The sequence below is a fragment of the Dreissena polymorpha genome, chromosome 15 (genome assembly GCF_020536995.1).
Source record: "Dreissena polymorpha isolate Duluth1 chromosome 15, UMN_Dpol_1.0, whole genome shotgun sequence".
Taxonomy (NCBI): Eukaryota; Metazoa; Mollusca; class Bivalvia; order Myida; family Dreissenidae; genus Dreissena; species Dreissena polymorpha.
Genome location: NC_068369.1, coordinates 46,456,534 through 46,466,816, shown reverse-complemented (window position 1 = coordinate 46,466,816; position 10,283 = coordinate 46,456,534).

Here is a 10,283-nt window from a genome sequence, read left to right as displayed (position 1 = left end):
CATCACACCATTTAGTCATTCTGTTTAAAAGTACCTGAGAATATGCAAACAATAGCAGAATGGCCGCAGTTTTGACGGCCAAAATTTGAGCATGCGCAAACGTGACGTCATTATCGGAATCCCCAAAACCTCCTATTAAATTCATAAAACATCCATCAAAATACTCTTCTTAATTGCCAGGGACGCTGCAGTATTCAGGGGAGGTAAGACAATTCTCTGTAAATAAGCGCTTTGTTTACCTGGGGCTCATAAGGGGGCATTCATAAATTAGATCGACGCATTAATAGACGTCCAATTAAGACGTTTATTGTGAAATTTAAGCTTACTGCAGCGCAATTGCCACGAAAAACTGGCTTTTAGAAGGGGTGAGACACTCCTATGTCCACATTGTGTTTAGCAAAATATCGTAGTACAATAAATGCAAAGACCTATCAATATACATGTACATATGTATATTGATAGGTCTTTGATAAATGTAAATATGTTTGGTAATTTTACAAATGTGTGTTTATGAGTGTTTAATCTTCTTTTTTGTTACCTTCTTAATTGTTAGTTGTTGTTAATTTTAATAAATATTTAAGACACACATTACAATAATCTTCAAAATATATGAATAAACTTTCTTTTCTAAAAAAACAACATTAGAATGTGTCGCTCCTAGCTTAAGTATTCATGTGAGCAAACAACTATTTATCTACCCCATGTGAGCCCCCATTTGTGACGTCATGAAGACAGCTGGTTGAACTTAGGAGTGCTTCTCAGTGACGTATATCATGTGGGGTAATAGATAGTTTTTAACCGTTTACGACTGTTTTGTTTGTTTATATTTCATTTTTTTGGCAGATTTGGATATAGTTTTGAATACTCTGTCTAAATACCATAGCAAGTTTTCAGTAATCGTTGTTGATGTCGAGCATGCGCAGAGACAAAGTTTAACGTGATCGAAGTTAGGCACACAGAGCATATTTAAGTAAATTTGACAATAAAGGTTCACTGGCAAGTCCACCGTACCAAAAGTAGTTCCCAATTATTTTGTTAACTTTTGACATTCTTTGATGTTTTTCTTTTGGATATTTTAGGATTGTTGGTGTGTGTTGTGTGGACTTTTCATTTGTAGTACCTACCATTAAGTGTATACAATATTTTGACCAAAGGAATTTGTTCAATTTAACTCCGTTTGTTATTTTGATAATTTCATGAATGCGCTGTATATTTCTTCAAAAGCAACCTTTTGCATAATAATTTTTTTATTAGCATTTACTGATCTGTTCTACAAGTATTTACAAGCCTATTGACATATAAATTGAGTTATTTGCCATAATAATTATTGAACTATTCCTATGTGAAAAATAAGCCTTTTTACACTTTACATGAACCTTAACAAAGATCTGTAAAGCCATCAAAGGCAACCATCAATAAGTTAATGTACGTTTTGAATAAATTGGAATTTATGGAAGGCACGAACAATAAATACATATAGCAATTATTTTTAAGCACTGACCACATTTTTTTCATAAAACTTACAAGATAAATAAAACTCTAAACATTCAAATATTGATAGACCAACTAAACTCTAGAAGAGTCCAACAAAAATAAAATTAATTATGTGGTGTGCAACCAAAATTGTATCAATATTAATAATGTGTAACCCACGCACCTGCAAGCATACTTTCACAAAAAAAAACTACAATGTGAAGAATTTAATTGAGAAATAACATTGCGATAGATTTTTAATGCAGTTGCACTTTAAATGATGTTTTCCATTATTTTTCAACATTTAATTATCAAAAATTGATTGATACTGGTAGTGAGAGAGTTTCTGTTGCAGATTTTATATGTGAGTCGCACAGATTTCTTTGTTTACAAAAGCCATGGGTGGCTTAATGAAATACATGTAAGTCCCGTAATCTTGCGCGTCCGGTAATCTTGCGCACTCCGCAGTAGCGACGTCAAATGGTGTTATTTAGTGATGAAATATGGAATTTCACATTTTTAAGAATTAACGGATTTAAAATGTACATATTCTATGCAAAACAAAAATGGGATTATTACATTTTAACACCGGTTGCGTCATCTTTATAGATTGTACATGTATCGTAAACACTGACATACTTACGATAAATTCTAAATGAATCACAGGTCTCCTGCGGTCTCTAGCGTTTTTCATACTTTAAATTAAAAATGCATAAATCCAACGTGTAATTTAGCATTCCACTGCACAATACCGATCAGTTACGTATTTTTGGCCATTTAAAATATATCCTATCAGACGACATTGTTATCACTTCCCGCCATTCTGTCAAACCACATTTGGTATGATGTCCGCATGCGCAATGGCCTAGTTTTGATATTTTCTGTAAACTATGGAAGTATGATCCGGGGTAAAATTAAACCTGCTATGCATAAACATTTTTTCACGCTAGAAATCAATCATTTTATATTTTTATTGTTTCTTTTGCTACAGTCAACAGAATGCCACCACCATCATCACAAAAACTGCACTAGAAATCCTCATTAAATTTGAATGGTTTTACAAAGTGATTTTAAAAATAATTTTCTGGAATGTTTTTTGGCTCTACTTGGACACCATATGTCTACAATTTGGCCCAAATGAGGTCATTACACCAAGTGCGCAAGATTACCGGACACACTGACAGTTTGAAAATGAGGTGAGTCATGTTTGTTTTGAAATCAAATCGGACAGTTCCTCACTGAATTAATGACATATTTTTGTGTTAATAAGCACATGAAATTCTTATTTTCATAATAAAATAAGATATTATATTGTCAATTTATACAAGAACATGTTTTTAAACCAATTGACCCTTAACTGCGCAAGATTACCGGACAGCTGCGCATCGTACAGCAAGCGAGAATGGCAAACCCACAAGAATACCGGGTTAGAGTATACACAGTCATAGAGGTAATTGTAAACAATAGATATTCATTTTAGATCATGGCATCTTGGGAGCGTTCATTTCGAAGAGGTCCTTATGGCCTCCTAATGAATGACTCAGCTGAGGTGATGCCAATCAAGAACCAGCATCGTGAGAATGATAGAAGTTAATCCCTGTCAGCTGTTGCCGTCAGAGCACAGGCAGAGGCTGTGCTCAAGAAGGCCGGAGGTGACGTATTGAATGCAAAGCATCTATTTGGTTGCTTTGAACTTCAATTTGGCTGCTTCAGGTTTGAATTACATAGATTTAAATATTTTGATAGAAGTCGAATTTAACAATTTTTCACAAGAGAAGTCTTCTGTGATCCTCTAAATAGTTTGCACACATCATGTTGATTATTTTCAAACGAGCACAGTGTCTTTATATCAGTGAGGACTCGTATCGTTTAATGTCATTTGCAAAAGCACTGTTCTTACAAGAAGTCATGTCGGAAGCTTTAAAGGGTTCAAATTCATATAACAGTGCAGAATAATCATGCATGAATTATTGAACATAAAATATAAACATTAATATTTTACAACGTGCATTTAAAAGATGAATTTCAATTAAAACGTCTAAGTAATGCTATTCCATGTCTGAAAACACTAGCACTGTTCCAATACCATTTGTTAACATATAACACTGTGTCAATTGAAAGTTGTATATGGTTACATCATTGATTGATTATAAATAACTTGTTGCTCTTTATTGTATTGGATTGAGTAATTTTAGACGAAGATGTAAATAAAATTTGGTTATTTGATATCATTGCATTATGTGTTATGTGTAACCTTTGAACACTATACTTCGAGCAAAGTAATTCTGTAATAAAGAGTAACCAACAGATACACTTTGTGTATTGTTCATGCTTATTTTCAAAATCTACAAAAGTGGTAATCTTGCACAATGCCCACCCATTTAAGAGGTACTCGTTCTCATTTATGTCTTAATAATGATAGTATAAGCAAAGATTGAACAAGAAAAACTGAAGTATACATCAAAATCAATTTGCTTAAGGAACACGACATTAACAGTTAAGATGTAATCATTAGATTATATCTCATGATTTGGAATATATTTGTGCATATCTATTTGTAGGGGCATGTCTTTCAAATGGATTCTGGAGAATTCCCCTGGCTACGCTGGATGGCTGGTAGCAGAATCAGAGAAAGATTAAGCCAATCCAAAAGAATCGGAGGCATATGGTGACAGATGGGTGAATAAGATGGCATACAAAAAGTACGTCGAGTTTTTTGAAGAGGGTCGTGAACTAGTGGCACGAAAGAGAAGGAGTATAGGTATGTCAATGGCTCATAACTTCAATAATTTGTAATATTGACAATCTTATTTAATAAACAAAAATGTTTCAGTCGCCCTTCTTTCATAATTCTGCTAGAAGTGACTGGACACATAAGAATGCCTATATATGGAAACAAAAGAATACCCAAGTAGAGTATTGAAATACAAGTCTGGTGTAAGCAATGCCCCATTTTCTTTTTCTCATTCTAAATGTTATTTGCCACAATAAAAGATTGAAATGATAGTGTTTAGTATATTCTCATTTCTCCAGGTTTTGCTCTAGACTAGAACTGTATAGGGGCCTGGGCTTCAATAATACATACATACAATTTATATAATGAAGGCAAATGTTTTGTTATGAAAGATCATATCGTTTCTGGCAATTGATATCCTTTTTATGCCCCGAAGGCGGGCATATAGTGATCCCTACCTCTGTCTGTCCGTCTGAAATTCCGTCACACTTTGCGTTTGGGTTTCAAAAAATGTGGAAAAACACTTTGCGTATAGGTTTTGAAAAATTGTGGAAAAGGGGGGCATATGTCATCCGATGGTGACAAGCCTTGTTTTATTTTTAGCAGGTGTGTCAACCACAGTTCAGGGTGGGTCAACCACAGTTCAGGGTGTGTCAACCACAGTTCAGGGTGTGTCAACCACAGTTCAGGCTGGAGAGATGTCTGATGATGAGATTCTTCTTCATACACAGGACATGGCAAAAAAGATGACTTCAGGTACATATGTATTTGTTTAACTTTAAATCATTAATGTATAAAGTTAAAAAGGAAAAACAGGAATGTTGCCAAACACTACTATAAATATAAAAAAAACATGTTCCGAACAACAATGGTTAAAAAAAGTATAAATGAACGTAGTTACCTAGAACTGAAACAGCTAGAACTTTAATGTTGCTCTCAGAAACAAACCAGAAAGAGACTGGTATTTTAGACAGTCATGATTGTGTTCTTTGTCCTACTTTTTAATATTTTCTCTTTCTATATAAGTAAATGCACTGTATATACTGTACACTTAAATAGATGTACATTATGCCCAGTATTTAAATATTTTGTATCCCCGTCCTTCAGTATGTCAGTCTGTCACAAACGTTTTAGGTTGCGGGGGATATCAATTCAACATGCTTGTTCATACATGTATTTTAAGCTTTGATTCATAAGTTGTTGCCAAGTGACTTGAAGGCATAATAGGTTCAATCTGTGTTACAAACTTCTTTTTTAAGAACTAAAACATAATTACCCTTCTTTTCTATATACTTGTTTTACACACTTTCAGCAGAAAAAGTAAACCCTTATTTAATATTTTAAGTCTATTTGTGCAGACTGAGGAGTTAGTAAGTATGACATTGCATGTGGATGTTGGCTTATCAAAGTGGTGACTTTTATCACACATAACTGACTTCTTCTATTCCTTAGCATAGTATTAGTACTCATTAAACCTTTTCCTAGTACATGAAATGACTAAAAACTTGGTAAGAGGTACTTTTAGAAGTAGGGATCAGTTTGTGCAGAAAGTAAATGCTTAGACAAAACAAAAATGGATTGACATTGCACTTTCGTAACGCTTTTTCGCACCTGCTTTAAAGGGATCTTTTCACGCTTTGGTAAATTGACAAAATTGAAAAAAGTTGTTTCAGATTCGCACATTTTCGTTTTAGTTATGATATTTGTGAGGAAACAGTAATACTGAACATTTACCATGGTGTAATATAGCCATTATATGCATCTTTTGACGATTTTAAAACCTAAAAATTATAAAGCGTTGCAACGCGAAACGATTGAATAATTTGGAGAGTTCTGTTTTTGTCGTTAAATTTTGTGAAACTACGAAGATTGCTTATATAAGGTATAAAATACGTCCTGTATGTGTACTCGGCGGAATAGCTCAGTAGGCTAAAGCGTTTTTACTTCAGGACTCTGGCAGGTCTCCAGTGGTCACTGGTTCGAAACCTGTTCCGGGCAATGTTCTTTTCCTTTTTAAAATTTTATTCTTGATTTTTTACTGGAGCTTTTACGATCCAATGTTTACATTTATAAATATAAAGCATTTAATGAATAAGTTAAAAAATGCCAAAATCTGTGAAAAGGCCCCTTTAAACTGGATATCTTAATTTAAATGATTTATTTTGCAATTTTTACTTAGAATTTATTTTCTGCACAAGGGAAAGAGTTGATGTATTTGAATAGATCAGAATCTTGCATCAAAGCAAGAGTTTTTAAAACATTATAATCACCTATCTTGAAGAATTTTCACAATATGTGTGCAGTGTTCTAACCTAGATTCTGTAAATCATTAATATTTTGGGAAAAGGAATATAACCCCATTATTGTCAGGGTTCTTGCTATTATTAAAAATGGAATATTTATCAGACGAACATTTTTAATGTTAGGGACCTTGAAGGTTACAATATTCCTTTTCTTAAGATTTTAAAACATTTAATAACTAGAAGCTCTGCATAGCTTATGTTTTCTGTCTATAGTACGCGGATAACTAAATGTGCTTTTGGTCTTTCTGTTGGTTTGTGGTGCTTTTATTTTGTATGTATATAGTCAATCAATTCTTTTTTTCTGTTGGTTTGTGGTGCTTTTATTATATATATATATATATATATATATATATATATATATATATATATATATATATATATATATATATATATATATATATATATATATATATATATATATATATATATATATGTTTATATATATATATGTGTGTAATCAATAAACTCTCTGTTTAACATTTTCGTTATAGTTATAGTAAGAATGTTACGTCAATGGGATTTAAATATGAATATTATTATCTTTATAACGCTTTACTATTATAACTCGCCTCTTCCAAATCTGCTGAAGGGATATTGTAATGATCATAATTATATGCTAGGCAGTGAAATCCAAAAAATATCAGTGAAATAAATCCTTATATTTCATGAATATAAACAACGTCTTAAAATGTGCGTGTTTATGATGTCATAGTGCAAACTCGCAAAATGCATTTTGTTGAAATAACGGTTCAAATTGTAAAACTGAATAAATTTATAATTAAAGCATATAATAGATAGAATATTTGATTACTGTCAGATATTCGGTTAAATCATGACCTGTAATGGAAATAATGTTGGCTCGTGCTACCCCCTGATGAAAGTAGGTATTATTTCCCTGAGCAGACCTCCTCTTTGTCAAAACCCATTTGCTACACACTTGATCCTCCATTCAAAACAAATACAAGACACTTTTTCTTTGCATAGTGATAGTTCTTTTCACAGTAATAATGAACCCACTAAAATAACTGTAATACTGTTGATATCACGTTAACTATATTAAGCTATAAAAGAGCTTACATAAGTGAAAATCTTGAGACTATCTTGAACAAGGACAAGTCCAAAATTAACATTTACCCTTGTATGTGCACTATGATGGGCTTTTTTGCTCCCTGATAAAATTGGGAAAACTAGAAGAGGTCAAGGTTCATGGTAAAATCACCTGGTAGCAAATTCCTGAAAGAAACATTCCTTGTAATGTTATTCCTAAGGAGAAAGACTCAAGCACCACCTGTATTATATGACCTCTGTCTACTCGTTCAGTGTATGTGTGTTGTAAGCCTATGTAAAAGAGAGTGAATTGTAACCTTGTATCGATGTACTCACGCCCTTCTGGAACATGTGTTCCTTAACATTTTATTTTAAGATATTCTTTAAATTGCGGCCTTATAGTGTAAGCATCCTTAGTTTTTGTGATAATTTAGTACTTTTTGTTTCAGTTTCCTACCATGTTGAACACAAATTTATTCATTAACTACATAATATCTGCATTTCACATTTTTATCCGAATTAGCCTTTGTCCGAAACGCTTGAAGTGGAATTTTGTTATCTCTGTCTAACAACAATGCGATATAATTTACGAATTTAACATTATAAAAACATGTTTCTAGTTACTAGTATATGTTTCTTTTTGGGATATCTTGTACACTAACTGGAAACGTAGTATGATAAGTCTTGTACCGTTAATTTAAAGCGACATACTCTTACAGCTTAAGTTGTCAAGTATATTTGAATTAAGTATCTACAAATTGTGTACTTGAAGTTTCTATTTTATGCGTTGCCCAATAATGTTTAAAAACCCGCTGAGTCTAAGTCTGTGGCTGAACAGTATGATATGGGAATTTGAATTAAGTATCTACAAATTGTGTACTTGAAGTTTCTATTTTATGCGTTGCCCAATAATGTTTAAAAACCCGCTGAGTCTAAGTCTGTGGCTGAACAGTATGATATGGGAATTTGTTCCAGGATCTTAAACGTTTGACCATTAATTTCATTCTTCATATCAATATTATAAATTAAAGGATGAATATGAAAGTTAAATTTTATTTTGTTGCGTTTAGGCACACTTGAGGTTGACGCTAAGAATGCACCAAAATCCTCGTCTTGGGAGCTCTTTGTACCAAAAATCTCTGCTCAACGAAAAGGTATTGTTTTATTTAGATGACGTCGAAATGTTAGAACTTCCTTAACATGCAATTAGGCTATGGGATCAGAATACATTTTTAACTTGGATGAGACAAATCTTGACGAGTATCTAGAACAAGGACAAGTTCAAAATTAACTTAAACATTAACCCTTGTATGTGCACTATGATAGGCTTTTTTTTGCTTCCTGATAACATTGTAAAAACTAGTAGAGGTCAAGGTTCATGGTAAAATCACCTGGTAGCAAATTTCTGATAGAAAGATTATCTTGTAATGTTATTCTTAAGGAGTAGGACTCAAGCCGCACTTTAATCATATGAACTCTGTTGAATTTCAGTGTTTGATATGGGATTTTGTGCCATGATCTTTAACCTTTAACCATTTATTTCACTCTTCATATCAACATTATAAGGATAAATATGAAAGTTAAATGTCATTTTGTTGCTTTTAGGCACAAGTGAGGTTGACGCTAAGAACGCACGAAAATTGTCGTCTCAAGAGCTCTTTGTACCAACAATCTCTGCTCAACGAAAAGGTATCATCTTATTTAGATTAAGTTAAAATGTAAGAACTACCTTTAAATGCAGTTGACTTTGGGATCATGATACATTTTTAACTTGGATGATTAAGCAGGATGGGATAATATATTAAAAAGTAAAGTCTATCATGAAATGTTAAATTCTATCGCTGTTGAATTTGGGACTTAGCCAATCATGGGATAGTGATCTTAGGCAAGACAAACTTCCTTTGGCTAATACCCATTTGCAACTTTTAGGATCATGAATAAGTGAACATTTGCTGAAATACAGTAAAACTGCGATAACTCGAGGAAGCTCGGGACCGACATCGATGCTCGAGTAATCGCAGGTTTCGAGTAATCCATGGTATTATTTGTTTTCACTGTCTCGGTTGATAATGCTAACTTCTGACCACAAACGCTTTATTTACATGTAAGAGGGTGCTAGAGAAAGAAAAGGCTTTGTAAAAATCGCTTAAGGTTACAGTATAATAATAAACAAAACAATTAAGATGATCGTAAATTCATTTAATTATTTCAACATACACACAAAACATAAATATAATCAGAAAAATCTCATCAATATTCACTGTACATGCAGCATAATTATTTTTAAAAAGCACACAAGGTACATACATGCGCATGAAAAAAAAAACACACTGAAAACAACATAATCACTACACACTTTGCATTTTATGTACATTAGTCAGAGTTGTGTTGCGCAAAGTCAATGATTGAAGATTGTCGCAACCCATTAGCTTCCCGGAACTGATGGCTGAAGACGTTTCGCGATAATTATCGATTGCTGGTAATTATTTAATTATCATTAAAACTGTGTAGCTTTGATCTGCTTCTCAAAGGATGACAATTTGCAGTGTTTCTCAAACTGCAACTAACTTCACACCTAATAGAGCGTTGTGTGTCTGCTTGATTGCGCTGTTTTCACAACTCGAATATTTTTAGCACCGACCAGACGAGAAAGCGTCCTCGAATAATTGCCAGTTAATTAGGTGTGAAATGCCTTTCAGGGACCGGCACACGACCTCGAGTTATCG